Source organism: Lissotriton helveticus, chromosome 9 (assembly GCF_964261635.1).
Source record: "Lissotriton helveticus chromosome 9, aLisHel1.1, whole genome shotgun sequence".
Classification (NCBI taxonomy): Eukaryota; Metazoa; Chordata; class Amphibia; order Caudata; family Salamandridae; genus Lissotriton; species Lissotriton helveticus.
Window position 1 is genome coordinate 1,018,822,352 of NC_136070.1, and position 20,306 is coordinate 1,018,842,657.

Here is a 20,306-nt window from a genome sequence, read left to right on the forward strand (position 1 = left end):
TTCAGAAATAATATTTGGTTTTATAAGCACCTGCTGTTTCCTTGCATCCAGCAGTTTTCCGGAGAACAATAAAAATGTCAAAACTGGTGATTAATGTTTCTGCTGGTGAGAGATCAAAGTTTTATCCAGTGGCTGTTTGGACTCATTGTAAAGTAGCCAAGAGGGTTAATATGCCTGCTGCAAAGTACATCCTAAAGACTTATTTACACACATATGATTCATTCCCTTTGTATAAGTTGTATGTGATATAAAGTGCTCTGACTCCCTAGGGTTGGTATGAGTAGTGCCGTAAAACAAAATAATTGCACATGAAAGAGAGGTCGTGGAGAGATGAGTGGCACTGCTGGAAGGTGGTTAATGAGAAAAACTGTGGGGATGGAGGTCAAGGGGAGAGGCCCAAAAAGATTGGCCCACAGGGTGCCTCTAACTCTAAAGCAGGCCTTGGTTTGGGGTGTTCCACCCTCCTAATAGATGGATTTCCAACTAAATAGTTGGATACAGGTTCTTTCAGTTGGGTGTGATGAAGTTGTCGTCGGATTTCATCCAGGAGTTTTACATGTGCACTCAGACAAAAACATACACACACGCACTCTGTTTTCAAGTTCTCTAAACTATTGGTTATTTTACAACATAATAGGACAGATTTACTAAACTTTGGCATTGTGCTTCCATCACAGAAGTGATGCGAACCAGCACAAGATGTTTTTGAGTTATTTACTTTCCAGAGCAAAACCTGTCTTGCAAGTAATGCAAAGTGGCAAAAAGAGGTACTTTGTTTTACTTAGCCTCAAGGGGGCATTCCCATGCAACCCCCACGTTTTTTGATGCAAAACTATCTACAAAAAACTGAGGCATGGTTTTGCGCCAAAAATTGACACCATTTGAAAGCAGGTTTTTGGAAGGAGAAATATGTTAATTTCTCCTTTCTTTCCGACTTTGCTTGTGTGCTGCACTGTACAGCATGCATGCAAAGTAGGAAGGGTTTTAAAACTTGCCTAGGCAGAGTATTTTGTTCTGGAACCCTTCCTGTACAAATCCTATGCTAGACTCTCACACTCACCCTTGCACTATTGCTCAAAGGTCTGTGCTGGCTTTTGGGAGAGGGGAGGAGAGTGCCATATCTCTGTAGAAATGTCGCTCCTCTGGTCCCTCTTTGCCATGCAACGGACTGCTGGGCTATGTTCCGCGATATCTTGGATTGTCTTTTGAGTAACCCTAACAATCCACACTGCTCTCCAGAATTAGGGTCATGCCAGAAGTGGTAGAAGCCAATCCAGCCCTTGTCACTATTGCATCCCAGACCCTGACCACGGGACTAGTCACTGGTAGAGTCCCCATGCCCAGTGTTTATGTGGGAGCCAAGGCTCCTTCCATATGTGTAAGCCTGCCACAGCCTGGTCCATAAAGCACCAGTGCTTCTTGAAGGCAGGTCAGCTGCATTCAACCACAAAGCGTAATTAGGAGGCTTGGTAGAAGTGAGCCACCATGGGTACTGCAAGCCCTCCCTCCCTCATATGTTGTACAGTAGAGTAGGTGCCTGTGAAGACATGGTTTCTTCTCATCCCAGAAGAACCTGTGGATCCCTAGAGGCAGAGAGTACAGGATGTGTTTGGTGGACTCAGTGGAAGGGCTTGAAAGATGTAGAGGATCCGGAGGACTACTGTCATTTTAACAAATGCAATCCTGCACAACCTTGAAAGTTGTAAGCAGCACCAAGTGGCCAATTCGGACAAGACCTGAAAAATGTGGGTTGAATAATTCAGTGCTGCCGATCCCAAAGTAGGGTATCTACTCCCCAGCCCACTCTAAAGGGAATAAAGAGAGCATGTGGTTCTTCTGGAGCACGCCCTGACTCCCTGCTGCAGGGTGGGAGTGCAGCAGGGAGTCAAGGCCCAGGGCCTGGGACAGGTAATTGGTTTCTCCCGCATTCCCTGCCTACGGGCCGCGCGAGATCACTGGTATGTCCTGCTTTGGGTTGGGGGCCTCCAGATGGGCCTGAGGAGCCTACGATTGTTGGCACACACTCCCGGTGCTGATTGTGGGAAGAGGTGCACCGCATCTCCTCTGTCAGCCTCGCTGCTTCGACTGTCACGGTCAGATGCCCGCCATCTTAAGAAAGTAGTTGTTGGCCTCTGGGTCACTTCACAAGGGACCCAGAATTGGCAGAGGGCCGCATTGGGTGTTGTGGCAGGTGGGGAGAAAAGGCTGCACTCCCAGAGCTTGGGCCAGGGTTCCACAATCTGCTGCTTGAGGTAAATTGGCCACGCACCCTTACTGGCTAATTTAAAGAAGACTAGTGAATCCTGATTGGTTGGTGACAACCTGAACAACATGTTTTGGCAGCCATTACAAGACTCAGGGACTTGGTCACTGTGTACTGAAAATTAATTAAACAAAAATATGTAAGTGGACAGGGTGAGCACACCCAGACCTTGAGGGGCATGTGGGGGGTCTCAATGGGACCCTTCCCCTTTATCTGCTGGCCACAACATAGACAGCATGCTGTGACAGCCATTACAAAACTCTGGGACATAGACCCCATTGAAATCCATCTTAGTGAATGGCAGGTTTTGTGGGTCATCAAAAGGAGCTGGTATAAAGGGTGATAACTGACTTAATTTACAATATGAATAATTTATTGGTGGTACCATACTAGTTTTAGCAATTGTGGTGTGTTCTAAGGTGATTTTTACCCTGTAAAAAAGCTGACCTTCTGCTGGGATTTCATGAATCATGTCTGAGAGAAAACTGTTTTCGCTTATGATTTTCTCATAAAGGTTATAAAAAGTACTCCAGAAGCTAAAATGAGAACATATTTTTTGTAAAATCATACCACCTTTCTCAGCCATGTCAAAATAAAGTCTGACATTCTGGGGAAAATATGTACTTCTATGTTCTATTGCAGAATCCCAGAGTCTTCTAAACAACAACCAGAGCGCTAACAGTCTTACTTATGATAAAAGTGTGGCAGTCCTAAGGCCATCTTGATTTAACCAAACTTGTAAAACTTGAAACATTTCATTTAGAAAGGAACACAATGAGGGGGACTTCATTTTATCATAGAAATGATGATGGTTAGAGCTGTAGAAAGCAAAATTAGGGCATATTTTAAATGAGTTCTCAAATATCTGCCTCCTCTATTTAATTAAAACATTCTGACATGCAGACTGGAACATGCACTTTCAACACCAGCAGCAGACTGCCCGTTAACATTCTAATGATCAGCAGCTTTACCACAGTGTTCTAATGAGCAACTATAGTGTTAACGTTCAGAATTTCATTCCGAAAGTGTGGCAAACTCAACGTATTTTCTATTGAGGACACCACAGTGAATGAGGAAATTGGGGAGCTTCATAACAAAAAAGTCACCCGAAATGTCCACCAAAGAAAAAAAGCACAATGTAGCCCAAATACCACCAAAACATAGCCCAATAACAGAGGTGTGTCCAGTGTTGCCAAATTGGTCTGTTTCCCGTACAAATGGTTATTTTTCCCATTTATGAGGGACAAAACTTGCCTGTTGGGCTATGTAAATGTTGACAACATTTGCCCTTGTGTCCGTAATATTTGTAGAATTGGTGTTGGCCTAGTTTCAAATCAGTGCTGTCATTCATTCATAGCACTAACATTCTACCTACTTCATGTTGTTGGCCTGCACCCAGAGAGAATGGACCAATGGTGTTATGAGGGGCAGGCTTGCATCATTTTTATATTTAATCAACTGTGTTGCATGTGTTTGCTCAAGCTTCGAAGACGTCACCTACCTACCTGTATCCGATACCATGCACCACGCAGTGCGCAACATATGGAGCGGAGGCTGAGGAGGAGTGTGCCTGCCCAGCGGCAACTGACAAACTTGAAATACATACTTCCATCAAACCACTTTTGTTGCGGACTGTTGTCTTACCTAGTGATTGGATCTGTAACAAACTGATGTTACAAAAAGACTGTGGACAGAAGGTGCTGGAGGGGACTTGGCTTTCACTACTGTGCATTATGTTGTCCTGAATGGAAAGTTTAACATGCCTCAAAATGCAGCAACAGAATAGTAAATTACACCCCTACACTATCCATCACTTTCCTTACTGCTGCACCTTCCTGTGTTTTAGAATAGTAAATCATACCCCTACACTATCCATCACTTTCCCTACTGCTGCACCTTCCTGGAATTAGAATAGTAAATTACACCCCTACACTATCCATCACTTTCCTTACTGCTGCACCTTCCTGGAGTTAGAATAGTAAATTACACCCCTACACTATCCATCCCTTTCCTTATTGCTGCACCTTCCTGGAGTTAGAATAGTAAATTACACACCTACACTATCCATCACTTTCCTTATTGCTGCACCTTCCTGGAGTTAGAATAGTAAATCATACCCCTACACTATCCATCACTTTCCCTACTGCTACACCTTCCTGGAGTTAGAATAGTAAATTACACCCCTACACTAATCATCACTTTCCCTACTGCTGCACCTTCCTGGAGTTAGAATAGTAAATCATACCCCTACACTATCCATCACTTTCCCTACGGCTGCACCTTCCTGGAGTTAGCATAGTAAATTACACCCCTACACTATCCATCATTTTCCTTACTGCTGCACCTTCCTGGAGTCAGAATAGTACATTATACCCCTACACTATCCATCACTTTCCCTACTGCTGCACCTTTCTGGTGTTACAATAGTCAATGACTTTGCTAAACTACAGAGGAATTTTAGCTGAATAGAAAAGAAGAAAACCCTGCCAGGGTCAATTTCAAGGTCCCACTAGGGGATCCTCACACTCAAACGAGGGGTGACAAAAAGTTACGTATCAGAGCAGACACTAACTCACATAGAGTCCAAACATCTTTTTTTAGAAAAATATATATGTATGTTTTATTTATCATGGATTAAGGTAAACTAGGTGTAGAGGGTTCCTCATAGGTGCTTAGGGTATACATATAAAAACGTCCATAGAATGACAATCTAATATACAGTGTGTCATAAGAGTTTAGGAAAAACGTACATTTTTTCAAGTCCCACACACTCCCACAGTCATCCACTGCAAATACTATCACACACTACCTCAAGCAATACAATATTTACACATTCATACATAGATCATTAAGGAAATACATAGTGATCTGCAGAAAAAGATTTTCCGATGTCCGCTAGACCTAAAACTATAACATGGAGGCAATATACAATAAACAAGATGGTACAGCATAGACTATATAGATGCCATCCAAGTGGGTCACGCCGACGCGCGTTTCGATGCTAAGCCTGATTAGGCTGCACCTTCATCAGGGCGAGGAGGGCCAAAGGAGGGGGCGGGGCAAGGACGGGTGCACCCTTTTTCACACTGCGAGGGACAAATACTTTAATCAATCCGAGTTAGTAGGGAGTCGGATTCTACTCCAAGGAGATCAAGGCATGGGTATACGGTACATCCTTCATGTGATAGATGGTCCTGAGGGGAAAGAGTAGAGGTCAGGAATTCCACGGACTGAGGGATTCCTTTCTTTAAGATATATTCGGGTCTGCATAGATGCTCTTAGTTACCTTCTAGGGCTCATTTAGATTCAAGGGTCCGCCCCAAAATTTTGAGGTCCAAGGCAAGGTTTTAATGATACAGGGTAGTTCTTTGTAATCAGAACGGGTCAGGTCTGTTCCCCATCAGAGGTTTACTGGATCAGGGGACCCTCAAAAATAGATGGGACAGTCACACTCTCGGACCAATGGGTTCTGCTCTCGCCGGGGATACCGGCAGATGCACCGGGCGGTCCTTGTCCGGGGGTGGAAACGCGGACCGCGAAGCTGCCTCCGTGACTCCCGTAGAAGACGCCGCTTCGCGGTCCGCGTTTCCATCTATTTTTGAGGGACCCCTGATCCAGTAAACCTCTGATGGGGAACAGACCATGCCTTGATCTCCTTGGAGTAGAATCCGACTCCCTACTAACTCGGATTGATTAAAGTATTTGTCCCTCGCAGTGTGAAAAAGAGTGCACCCGTCCTTGCCCCGCCCCCTCCTTTGGCCCTCCTCGCCCTGATGAAGGTGCAGCCTAATCAGGCTTAGCATCGAAACGCGCGTCGGCGTTACCCACTTGGATGGCATCTATATAGTCTATGCTGTACCATCTTGTTTATTGTATATTGCCTCCATGTTACAGTTTTAGGTCTAGCGGACATCGGAAAATCTTTTTCTGCAGATCACTATGTATTTCCTTAATGATCTATGTATGAATGTGTAAATATTGTATTGCTTGAGGTAGTGTGTGATAGTATGTGCAGTGGATGACTGTGGGAGTGTGTGGGACTTGAAAAAATGTACGATATTTCCTAAACTCTTATGACACACTGTATATTAGATTGTCATTCTATGGACGTTTTTATATGTATTCCCTAAGCACCTATGAGGAACCCTCTACACCTAGTTTACCTTAATCCATGATAAATAAAACATACATATATATTTTTCTAAAAAAAGATGTTTGGACTCTATGTGAATCAGTGTCTGCTCTGATACGTAACTTTTTGGCACCCCTCGTTTGAGTGTGAGGATCCCCTAGTGGGACCTTGAAATTGACCCTGGCAGGATTTTTTTCTTTTCTATTCAGCTGTTATTTTCCCCATTTCCTGCCAGTATCCTAAAGCCCTCCCGGGGAACCCCCTTCTATTTCATATACAGAGGAATTTTAATCACATGTTCATTTGAAATTGATAAATTTACCTTTTTGGAATTGATTTGTAGATGGTTTGCTGGAAATTGTTTTTTCTGTTGTTATTATTGGCTGCACTTCTTTTTTCAAATGATGGTCTGTCTGCAATGTCATTTACAAAATGTAATTAATGTACTGCATTTTTAAAAATATTCCTTTGATGATGTGTAAAAAAAATTGGACTTTTTAACTTTAATGTTCTATTTAATTTTCTTTTATGTTCACGTAATATGCAGTTGTTTTCAAAAGAGTTTTAAAAGATTTATAATTTAAAAAACATATTTGCATTGCTTTTTTGCTATGTCAGTATTTTAAAAGAAGTTTCTTTTTTGCATTGCTTTTATGTTACTTCACGTTTCTTACCTATGGAAGTTACGTTTTTGTGACTTGATAACTTTTCAGGATTTACTGGATATTACTGGATTCTAAATGGTGTGTTTTCACAATCTGCAAAATAAATATATTTTATGCATTTTTTTCTTTTCTGTGGTGTATTAGCGTTCGCAAACTGTTTGTGGATTAAAAAGCGGTTCATAAAAAACAGGTTAATGGTGCTTTTTGAAAATAATTTACCTGATTACAAGTAGTCCTTTTGACGTTGGTGTGTTGACTCTTTGTAGGGTTGGTAAATGATGGTCTTTTTTTCTTCTGAACTTGATAAAACACTCGTATTATCTGTGTAGGGTAAGAAAGAGATTATGGAGGTTATTTTAGTTCTTTAAAAACCCTAGTATTTTGAGTGAAGAATGTCGTAGTTATTGTAAACATTTATTAATTAGTAAAAATTGTGTGAGAAATTGAGAAATTTTATTCCACATATTTATTTCATTTACAACATCGTTTTTTACTTTTTGGAGAGATGCATAAGCATTTTTTTAAACAAACATTTAATTACGAATATTTTTAATTGGTTACCTTAGTTTATGAAGATATTTGAAAATCTGTTCTGTTTTCTTTTAATCTTTTAAGGATGGCGATGTTTTGGCCTCATAAAAGTATTCAGTAAGCTGAAAAAATTCAAATTTAAGAACGTAAAGCTTACTAAATATTTTTCATTTCTTTGTTTGTTACACATTTCATTTGATTTTAGATTTATTATAATCTCATTTTAATTTAAAACATACATAACAACAACATTTTATTATGTGACAGTTTAAAAAATCATTGTAATAATCTTTTTATAAAATCTAAACGTACTTACATTTCTTCTCACTTTATAAAAACGACGGCAATATTTGTTATAGTGATTGCTAATTTTTGACAAAATCTGAAATATAATAATGTTTTCGTTTTAATAATATGTTATTAATGTATTTTTAAATTACAGATCTTCACTTGTGTTTGTGTTTAAACTTACTTGTTTGCACGATAGGAGTTGTATCTTTTTCGTAGGATTTCTTCACTGTGGCAAGAGGTCAGCGGGTCAGAAAGTCGTGACTGCTCTCTCTGGTAGTAGAATTACTACTGAATTCAAAATGGAGTATTACTCATATTTATAGGTTTTTATTATTCTCATCATAATTTTCGATAAAAGTAACGTTTGGATGGGTTTTAAAAAAGTATTTATTTGCTTTGAAAATATGTAATTTAAATTTGTATTTAAAAAGTGTGTGTTTTGGGTGCAGAGTATCGTTTTGACCTCCATTTTGTTTACAGTGCTTCTGTGTTTCTTTCATGAAAAGAGTTGTAGGACTCATTTTTGGCATTTTCTCTACAATGGCGGCTATGTTTTGGTTTTGCTGTTTTCTTAAATAATTTGTCTGGTATTGTGATTAATAATAATTTGTTGTGTATTACTGAAAATGATTTCAACAAATGTTCATAATATTTAAAATACGTTTTATACTCAAGTACTTATTTAATTACTTGAGTACCTTCTTTTAATACTCGAGTATTAATTTTTTAAAAAACATGCTCATTTTCTTAATATACGTTCAGTTCTCTACTATTTTTTAATACACTTCCCCACCCAAAACCCCTATTTTCCCTGCATCCCGTGCCAGGAGTTATTTTACAAAAAAAAAAATTCTTTTTTTAATTTAAATATGCGTTGTAATGGTGTGCGTTGTATTTGTTTTCGTTGTAATGGTACTTTTCCATTACTATTACTATTTCGCGTTGTAATCGTATGCGTGGTAAAACCATTTGTTGTAATGGTACTTGCGTTGTTAAAAATGCGTTGTAATAGCATGCGTTGTAATAGTATGCGTTGTAGTGACATACATCCATGTCAAAGGAGTGTTGGCCAGCCCTCAGTACAAAGACAGAGAAGCAAAACTGAGCTGAAAAAGGCATGCTTTTGAAGCCTGTAGCTATGGGGGAAACGAATCTCACTTGAAGTAGACTGCTTATTTTAGACAACCATATAAAGTAGCCGGGCACCAACAAGAAGACAAAAAGTATTCTCCAAACAATTTAATTTTAGAAAAATATGTACCTTAAACTAACAGTACGGCTAGAAAGAAAGTAGGATTTATTTTTTCCATGTGCAGCAAAGAAAAGAGGAAGAGCAGATGGCAAGAATTAATTTAATGGCCAGCATTTAGGAATTCTAGGGGCTGAAGTTGTAATTTTTTTTTTATAATTCCTTGTCCATGAGGGGCGTAACGTTGCCAGTTCACCCAAATGTTTTGTGTGTACCAAGTAGTAGTGAAATGAAAAAGAAATATTAGGAAGCCTCCCTTTCTTAATGTGGATATGAAGGGAGGGAAGAAACTAATTATGCCACTAATTACAAATGCAGCCAGCCAGGTCAGAAGTCTGAAGATGAGAGGCAGTGAAAAGTGTTGGACTTGTCATGAGTGGTGTAATATGTGAGGTCATAAGCAGTGCTTGATGGGGGTGTAAGTTATAATAAACTACTGCTGACATATCTCAGTGTCTCAGTGTTTTTTTTTATGGTAAGTTGTGTCTTGTTCCATCACTTAATTTATAGCCAGAACAACGCACACTCAAACACACACACATATTACACAGTGGTGTTGGCCTCTGTGTAGTTATAGTTAGGGCAATGTTGCTATAGGAAATTGATTAATTGTTTTGCTAATAACTTTGGCAACGTTTGTTAAATCTTCAACACATTTAACCCCCAAAGTGAATCCACCTAATCTCCTTCCTGAAAAGGTTTGGGGTGATCCATCTAGCGAGGGCAGAGAAAAATCGTGGGGGGGGTCACAAAACACAAATTTCCTCATACAATTTCCATTGGGAATTTTGAACAGCACTATAATGAAATCAGATGAATGGAATTACACCAAATTTAGCAGAAAGCCTGATCTCTACCTAGCATACTTTTCGTAATGTAATGTAAATCTGTTCAGTAGTTTTAGAGAAATTAAGGTTATAAATGTTTAGATCTCTGGGCTTTTGCTGCCTAGCTATGCTCTGATTGGCCACCTGACTAGGCATTACAAGAAACAAGGACATGGTATCCTGACACCAAAGGGACCCCACCTATATTGGCTGGCCACAATATAGACAACAGGGAAAGATCAATTACAACGCAGTCATTACAATGACCTACCTTTACAACGCAACTGTTACAACACAACTGCCATTACAATGCATGTCACTACAACACATGCCATTTCAACGCATACCATTACAATGCATGCCATTACAACTCATTATAAGTTAAGTAATAGAGATTGTTTTAGTTTTAGGGTGGGTATGGGTTTTGGGGTACATGGTAATAGTAATTATTACCCCTACACTATCCAACACTTACCCTACACTTACACTACTGTTGCACTCACTGGAGTGGAAATAGCAATTGTTACCCCTACATTATCCAACATTTACCCTATTGTTGCTCTAAAAGTATTATGCACTGTAATGGTATGCGTTGTAAAGGAATGGGTTGTAATGGTAGTTTTAAAAAATGTGTTGTAATGGCATGCGTTTTAAAATCATGCGATGTAATGATAGTTGTGATGTGAAGATTGCGTTGTAAAAGCAGGTGCTGTAATTGCTTGTGTTGTAATGTCATATATTCTGGACAACATGTTGTGTCTTACAAGATTCTAAAACATGATGCCCATTTAACTGCATTGTAGTGAATGACAGGTTTTAATGGTCACACAAAGGAGCACATACAAGTAAGAAAACATATTTTAATCAAATTCTAAATCATTTGTTGGTGGTATCATACTAATTATAGGTGTTTTCTAAGGTGATTGTAATCTGTGTAAAATGCTGATCTTCTGCTGGGATTCGATGAACCATGTTTGAGATAAAACAGTTTTCTCTCATGATTTTTTTGTACAAATATTGAAAGGTATAACAGAATACAAATGAGAGTACCTTTTCTGTAAATTCACAATATCTTCTTCAGCCATGTGAGAATAAAGATTGTCATGCTGAGTAAAACATGTGCATCCAACAACAGCAGCAGTCTTTCAGTTGATTCCCCGGTGTTCTACTGCAACCCCCCAGTGGGTTCAGAGGGTTCTGATTAAAACTAGAGCGCTAAAATTCTAACGTGTGACTGTTCTGCTCGATTTTCCCGGCCCTCTTTTGAGGAAAGGTGATTGATGGTGACTTCAGTCTCTTATCATTCCAGTGCAAGGGGTAGAGTAGTGGATAGAGCCTATTTACGAGGCACTTTGATATAATTCCGCATTCTCCTCCCTAGATTAGAGCTTATACATATAGGCTAGGGGATAGATTCGCTAGTATCAGGGGTAATCCGTCCTTTAGTCAGGGTATTATTATACTTTCCATGGAGTTATGCTGAATTCGGGCCTGGTAGGCCTCAAACGGGAGAGACTCCATCTTTCTTTCTGCCCCGGCAGCTTGGGATGCTTCTAGGTCAAGTGTAATGTTTTAGTTACGAGGTGTTGTTCGCTTGGAGAGAACCGGTTCTGGCCGGCCCTTGTCGAAGGATTGTATTTTTCTTCATACCGAAGACACAACATCAGGCCGGCCGGCTGGGAACGTGTCCTTGGTACGGGGAGGTACAAGAATTTGGTGGGCGGCAGGTTACTGGCTGGAATTTTCCATGAAGAAACACGCTTCTATATTAGTGAAAGCCCGAGATAGTTGTGCAGTCAGTTCGTAGGCGGCATCTAGCCGTTAGTAGCAAACCTATTACTTATTCCAGGGAAGACAGACGCCATTCCAAAGGCGGAGAACAATCGAGAAACAGATACTCTCCTAGCAGAACAGCCAGGGAAGGAGAGTAGCTGATGAGAGGAAGGTCCCAGGGGCTTGGAGAAGGGTGAAGGGAACAGCGCATAGCGGTGCAGCCGTGTATCCGTGATTGCGGAGGTGTGACTTCAAGACGAGCCAAGGCCCAGACGAGAAGGGAACCTAGATGACTGCTGACTGTGGACTTCATATTAATAAGGTGATGTCGACCCTTTCTTATTAGAGTGTACGACCTAATCTTTTACTTCTCTTTGCAGGTTATGTGTTTTAGTATGATGTTATATGTTTGTTTATCATAAATGGGAAATAAAGTACCCCAGTTCTTAGTGAACCGATATGTGCCGTGTGTTCTTGTATGAGAGGGTAACCTATTCTTCTAGTCAGATGCTGCTATGTGAACAGATGCTAACCCTGATCAGGTAAGTGGTAACTGAATAAGGGAGAGAGGAGCCCCTTGAATTAACGACCATACTGCACATTATCTAAATTGGCAACCGTTGTGTGATCGGGAATACTATGGTTCTATACCCCTGATGAATAGTGAGATCGACCCCTTTGTATAATGGTAATCATAGGATAAGCTGCCGTCTGGGTAGGTTGTCTGGGTCTGTATGAGACCGCGAGATCGCCGATTCTGATACTGCCGTCTGGGTAGAGAGATCTGGGTTCGTATGGGACCGCGAGATTGCCGATTCTGATACTGCCGTCTGGGTAGAGAGATCTGGGTTCGTATGGGACCGCGAGATCACCGATTCTGATACTGCCGTCTGGGTAGAGAGGTCTGGGTTCGAATGGGACCGCGAGGCCGCCGATTCTGATACTGCCGTCTGGGTAGAGAGATCTGGGTTCGTATGGGACCGCGAGATCGCCGATTCTGATACTGCCGTCTGGGTAGAGAGATCTGGGTTCGTATGGGACCGCGAGATCGCCGATTCTGATACTGCCGTCTGGGTAGAGAGGTCTGGGTTCGAATGGGACCCCGAGGCCGCCGATTCTGATACTGCCGTCTGGGTAGAGAGATCTGGGTTCGTATGGGACCGCGAGATTGCCGATTCTGATACTGCCGTCTGGGTAGAGAGATCTGGGTTCGTATGGGACCGCGAGATCACCGATTCTGATACTGCCGTCTGGGTAGAGAGGTCTGGGTTCGAATGGGACCGCGAGGCCGCCGATTCTGATACTGCCGTCTGGGTAGAGAGATCTGGGTTCGTATGGGACCGCGAGATCGCCGATTCTGATACTGCCGTCTGGGTAGAGAGATCTGGGTTCGTATGGGACCGCGAGATCGCCGATTCTGATACTGCCGTCTGGGTAGAGAGGTCTGGGTTCGAATGGGACCCCGAGGCCGCCGATTCTGATACTGCCGTCTGGGTAGAGAGGTCTGGGTTCGTATGGGACCGCGAGATCGCCGATTATAGGAGGTACATGGTATGTATCTTAGGAATTCCCTGTTCTTAGGGGGTAGATACCTGTTGTGAATAGGTCCTAGGGAGGGGCAGAGGGTAACGTTCTGGCTGGGTTAGTAAGGCTCTGATGAGCTGGTTCTATCTAATCTGAGAACCCAAGCAGAACAGTGACAAACGTACGGCAGACCTGAAACCATCCTAATTAATCAACGCTTCAAACCTGTAAATGTTTTCATTAGAAATTAACAAAATGAGGGTGTTTGTTTTGCAATATAAAGTATGGTTAGTATGGTAGAAAGCACAATTTGGACACAATTTCTATGAGTTCTCAAATATCTTCCTCATGCATTTCAGTAAAGCATTCTGGCATGCAGACTGAAAAGTTAACTTTAAACACCAGTATCAGCCTGCCAGTTTACTCCCTGTACACCAACTGCAGTTTTACAACAGTGTTCTTATGAACAACCAGAGTGCTAAATTCTGAGTTTAAAACAAAGGTTTGGCATACCTGAATGCATCCTGATAGTACTGAAGCAGTAAAACTGAACACATTTCCTACAGAGGATACTGCAGTAATTGGGAAATATGAGAGCTGATAACAAAAAGGCTTGCAAGATGTACGGCAGAGAAAAAGAACCCAGGTGTAGCCCAAATATCACCCAAGTGAAGTCCAAATATATTCCTACGGCAGAATTGTCAAAACGCTTAGTTACCTCGTGCAACAAACCAAGTGATCAATTGATCAACATAGAAATAGCAACAAGTTTAAAACTCCTTTGCAGCTATTTGACAACTCATAAATTGTGTCCTCTTTTAGCTTTTTAGAGCTCTAACCATAGTCTCTAGGAGAAAAAGACCCCTCACATTTTGTTCATTTCTAAAGGAAATGAATAATGTTTATAGTTTCGATTCCATCAAGATAACGACCGGTGTGTCACACTTTTGTAATACATACACAGTGTTAGTGCACTAGTTGTTCCTTAGAACACTGGGGAGAGGAAGGGGCGGGTGCATGGACTCGGACAATTGATGGGGGTAGGAGCAGGTGCAAAAGAAGCAAGTTGACTATGCCAGGCAGGTGGAAGGGTCATTGGCAGCACAACAACCCACATGAGACAGGTGGGAGGAGCAGCAGCAGAACTGTTGACTGTGGATGGGGTAGAGGGTTGGGGCAGCACATTAACCATGAAGGAAAGAGAGAGGCTGTGGCAGCACATTAGACCTTCGACGTCAGGAGGAATGGGGTAGGGACACATGACTTAGCAGATAGGGATGGTGTTTGCACAGTGCAGAAACTTGTGCAAATTCAGAATTCACCTTGGTGATGGATCTTTGTCTCAAAATGAGGCTTATATTAACAATTTAACTACATAGCAATACCATTGAAGCCTATTTTGCCCCACAAGAATGAAAGAGAGCAATAGATTTGCAAACCATGAAGGTTTATTAGCAGATTAGTCTTAAATCAATTATCATTTGGTTACAGTGTAAGTCAGTTAAAACCAGTCAGACCACCAATGCAAAGTTAAGTTATTTAAAGATATTGTAGGAAAATCATAAAAGATTTGGTTCCCCTGAGAGGAAATGCCATATGCTAAGCTAAGTTCAGAAGTGGAATCAGGGACATGGCAGCAGAAACAAATGGAAGTTACCAATCAGGACAAGAAGAAATGTGCTCATTGGAGGGATTAACTTTATGTGCAGGAAAAAGGGTGAAGTCTGAAGGGAGGCGGAGGGGCATATACTTCCAAAGGTGGACAGGAGTAGAGTGATTGTCAAACACACACACAATTAAAACATAAGATTTAACAAAAAGTAATATAGCCTTTGGTTCCCAAGAGACAGAATCAAGCCATTTAGTGATAAATATATGAGTCTTCTTTCTTAGGAATCACACAAAGAACAGCTGCACAGCCTTAAAGATATTACGTCCTGGCTGGTCAAACGTCCCGAGCACAGATGTACAACACTAATTAGAAAGCTACAGTGAAACTATAAAAAACAAGTTCTCATGCAGATTAAAATTGAAACAATTATTAATTCAAACTATGGTAGCTGACTTGGCTCCTGCAATGAGAACAGAGAGTGAGATAACATTTTAACAGCCAAAGGCAGAGTCTAGAAGTCAGTGGAAATTTCCATTCTGAGATCTAGATGAGCTATGGCTAACTTAACGAGAATGTACTCTAACTATGGTTAATTAGTAATGTATAAATCAATCTTTAGGGCCAATGCAATTATTAAATCACCCTCAAATGTGAGCAAGCTAAGATTATATGTAGGGTGCGATAATATGTAGCAAAAAAATAAAATAATGACAATCAGGTCATCACAAGAACTTGAACAATGAAGTGCAGGAGGGAAGTAGAAAGGACAGCAAGCTGATCATAAATGGAACATGTAAAATACATGCAAATATTTTAGAGCAGACAAGTGGGAGATTTTTAAACAATTGTTAGGAGAATGTATTTTCCTCACTCACATATTGAAGAAGAGACAATCTGGATGAACCACGTCTATTGCTATGTGTGGTGACAGACAATCAGAATTTAATTTTGGGCAATTTCATAACACAGCCAAACAAAACAGAGTTCTAAGCACTATTTTTGTTTGCAGTATGTAAACCTGCCACTGTTGAAGCCTGTCATATGTTCTAATACCCCCTCCAAGAGTTAAGGACAAAGCATTAACCTTTGAAAAGTTTGATGTCAGAGGTAATTCTTAGATGGGGAGATTGGAGTGTGTGTGACAGTCATCAACATTTTTTGGGTAGTTTTACAAAACTCTGAATTGGGTTTCTGCATGCAGGAATCAGGAGGCGGGAGACTAGCCTTGAAATCGGTAGTCTCCCGCCTAAATCGGGAGGGTTGGCATGAATGAATTGGCAGACAGAAGGAGGACAGCAGCAGCACTCTGACCATGGTGAGCAGGCTGGCATGGGCATGGGCAGCACAATAGACTATGGAGGACAGGAAGGTGGGGCAAGGACATGCACATGCGATAGAATGGAAGGGGGAAGGGGCAGCAAGTTGACTGCAAAGGGCAGATGGGAGGGGCCAGGGGTACATAGAGGGAAAACAGAGGCCAGGCGAAAGGGGGAGAGTGGTAGAAAGCTGACGATGAAGGGCTTGTAGGAAGGACCAAGGGCATGCAAATGGAGACCAGAAGGCAGATAGGAGGTGGCCAGAAGCAGCAAGTTGACCACAGAAGGCAGCAGTGGGTGAAGGGAAACACACATGGTAAATGGAGGGCATGCAGGGGGGAGTAAGCAGATCAGGGTGGGCTGGCTGCAGTAGGTTGGTTAGCAGGAAAGCGTGGGCCTGTTCACCCCCCCTGATGTGAATGGCTTAAGGCTGTGTGTGTTGGAGGTGTTGCCTGAGTATGTTAAAAACAAAGGTTACGTAAATGTTATAGTAAAGTTTGGTAATATGGTCTTCCATAATATTAAAAAAACTTCAGAAGTTCACACAAAACCAAAGGTTAAAGTGGCATTATATTTAGAAATGGTAGTAAGATCACCTACATTTAAAAAACCTAAAATTTCACTGGAAATAAACAAACGTTAAAGTATTATTATAGTTAGGTGTTGAAATGAGTAAAAAACAAATGCTTATACCAAATAAACTGAAATTTACTGATATAGTTCAGTGACCTAACTATAACAATCTCCCCCTCCATGCACTGTTTATGACCTCACATATCACATGACTCACAACATTTAACTGACGTCATTGACATCATTGATGATGACAACTTCCAAGCTACTGCTCCTCAAATTACTGTATAAACCACATGATCATTTGAGAAAAGAAAGTAGTAAAGGGGCTATAGTCATAAACAGTATACAGTGACGGTTTATATGTGTGCAAATGTATATGGTGCACTGTTAACTTCTAGCACCTTTTTAAGCGGAAAGAGCACTTCACTGTAACAAGATAGTAAACGAGTGCAACTATAATGAATTGCAGACGTACATTACTGATAGATTGTGGATTATTTCAAAGTCCTAATACCAAAATATGTAAGAAAAATGAAAGCTTCAGTTTATAATTCATTAATTTACCTGTGTATTTCTGTGCAAATGTTGAGTTTAAAGAGTTACCAGATAGTGCTATGGCCACTTTGTATATAAACTGGATATTTATAAGGTACAGATATTTATTATCAGAAGTTAAATGAAAATTCTAGACAGTACACAAGGTTTAAGAATGTATAATCTATGACTGACTCACAAATGGTTCAAATCACAGAATGATTGCTAAAGTTGTTGTAATGATGTACGCAATTCTATTTGATTAAAGAATATGTGCATAGTCAACATGCCTTATCAGAGGCTAAAGCATAGATGTGAAGCCATTGACTTAAAATTCTATGTCAGATTAGGTGTCAAACAGCTACATCGGGTAGCATTAGGGTAAATAATGACCAAACACACTTTTGAACGGTATTTAAGTTTAATAAATTGCTGATTGCATTGATGCCTACACAGGCATTCTGTTACATATGCTCCTGAATACCAGTAAAACAAGCATTTACAAGGCAATCGGTCTCGCTTTCTGGATATTATAAGTGTTTAGCAAGAGTGATTGGCTCTGCTAATGCACAATTGGGTTACAGAAAGGTTATGTTTCAAGGCACATCTGGGGCCCTCTTCGCACATACCCATATAATCAGTGTTAAAGACATGGGCCATGTTATAAGGTGATACATGAACGCATAGCTTTTTAACTGTGCCAACAGCTGCCTAAATCCTCCTTCACATCTGGCACTCTTTAGTCAACAGTAAAAATCAAAATACTACAGGGGCTCGCTATGCCACCTGGGGGGATTGTTGCAGACTCTCATCTCCTTGACCCCCTCTTGCCTGCCAGGTGCGCACAGCTCCTGCGGGAGAGGGATTGCACACTGAGTAGGAAAAGAAAGAAACACACGGACGAGAAGCTTAGACACAGGGAGATAAGAGACAGCAGGGAGAGCGGAGGGAGGCGATTTAAGGTAGAGAAAAGGTGAGGCAGCAGTGCACTGATGGAGAGAGCAAGGAGAGAGACACAAAGTCCAAATGGGGTCAGGAAGCCCTACTTCAACCTCTTTCCAGCACCTGTGTAAAACAACAAGCAATGACAGGCATACTTTTCATACATATGTATGCATGAACCAACAGCCCTGCCACTGAACCATGCGTTCGGGGAAATAGTGGGCCCATCCATGTTGTTATTTGGAAGAGGGGGAACATTTAGGCCCTTTACTACATAATTACTGACCAGCTTGCAATAGGGATAATCATCATTGCGAGCAAGTCAGTAATGCCATAAACAAGGGCCTAAATGTTCCCCCTCATCCAAATAACGACATGGATGGTGCCTCACTCCATGCACACAGAAAGGGTAAGTTGAGGGAAACCTAGCATTCAAGCTCAGAGGTGGGAGGGCTCAACGTCAATCGTGAGGGTGAGACCTTTGAATCTCCGAGGTAGGCTCCTGTGGTGGCCTACTTAAAAAAAATGACATAGCCAGCCGAACAAATGGAAAAGCAGCCATTAGGAGTGCTTAGCAAGCATTGACAAAAGATCACTATGCACAATTTGCCGCTTCCTCCGAAAAGGGAGGAGGGGCCATTACACGCTATGCAGTGTGATGGCCAAACAAAATGCTCTCTAAGTTAAATCGCCAGAAGCAAAGCTAAGCACACAAAGGAGGGTCTGTTACTGAAATGCAGCAATAACAAAGCTGCATTTCTGATTGACACAGACATCAGCCAATACGAATCGTTGGGTGTGCCACAAGTCATAGAATAGGATACAACAGGTCTTGCAGACAGCTCATGCGCTGTCTTAGGCTCGACCTAAAAAGAGCATAGTCTCTAATAAATATGGATGCTTTCACAGATATGCTTTATGTTCCTAATGTGCAAAAGGTTATACCTATTAGCACTACAGATTTGACAGAAAATCGGCTCTAGATGTATCTCGCTGAATACAGTCACATGTATTCAATTATGTCATCAGTGATGTCATCAATAATGTTATTTGTGATGTCATCAGTGATGACCATTGCAAAAAACACAGTTGATGGACAGAATGTAGAACAATGTCATACATTCACCCCAGTACAAGGATCTGGGCCTAAATCCATCGTTTTTTTGCACGCCACACCACCCTGGGTTAGACACTGGCTATATGCAAATCAGCTCTGACCCTGTGCCTCATGGGAACAGTCCAGTCCAAACTACCAAGCCATGTCTTTCCCAGACCGGAATCAAGCATCCAAGGACCGGTTTCTGGCTATCAGCTTTCATCAGCCTGGTTAGCTTGACTCCAGTGGTGTGGAGAGCCTGGGACTCACGTCTGAGCATACCCAGCCCACTCGGGGTGAAAATTGCAAAAAACACAGTTGATGGACAGAATGTAGAACAATGTCATACATTCACCCCAGTACAAGGATCTGGGCCTAAATCCATCGTTTTTTTGCACTCCACACCACCCTGGGTTAGACACTGGCTATATGCAAATCAGCTCTGACCCTGTGCCTCATGGGAACAGTCCAGTCCGAACTACCAAGCCATGTCTTTCCCAGACCGGAATCAAGCATCCAAGGACAGGTTTCTGGCTATCAGCCTTCATCAGCCTGGATAGCTTGACTCCAGTGGTGTGGAGAGCCTGGGACTCACGTCTGAGCATACTCAGCCCACTCGGGGTGAAAATTGCAAAAAACACAGTTGATGGACAGAATGTAGAACAATGTCATACATTCACCCCAGTACAAGGATCTGGGCCTAAATCCATCGTTTATTTGCACTCCACACCACCCTGGGTTAGACACTGGCTATATGCAAATCAGCTCTGACCCTGTGCCTCATGGGAACAGTCCAGTCCATCAACTGTGTTTTTTGCAATCAGTGATGACCAGGCACTGTGGCTAATCCTATGTCCGGGGTTGGCCAGCGGGTGGTTGGGCACAGGACATAGCCTGGCAGGAGGTTGGGATAGTTTTGTACGGCGATAAAATGTTACTTTACTTTAGAAAACTCAATAGAAACTATAACTCGCT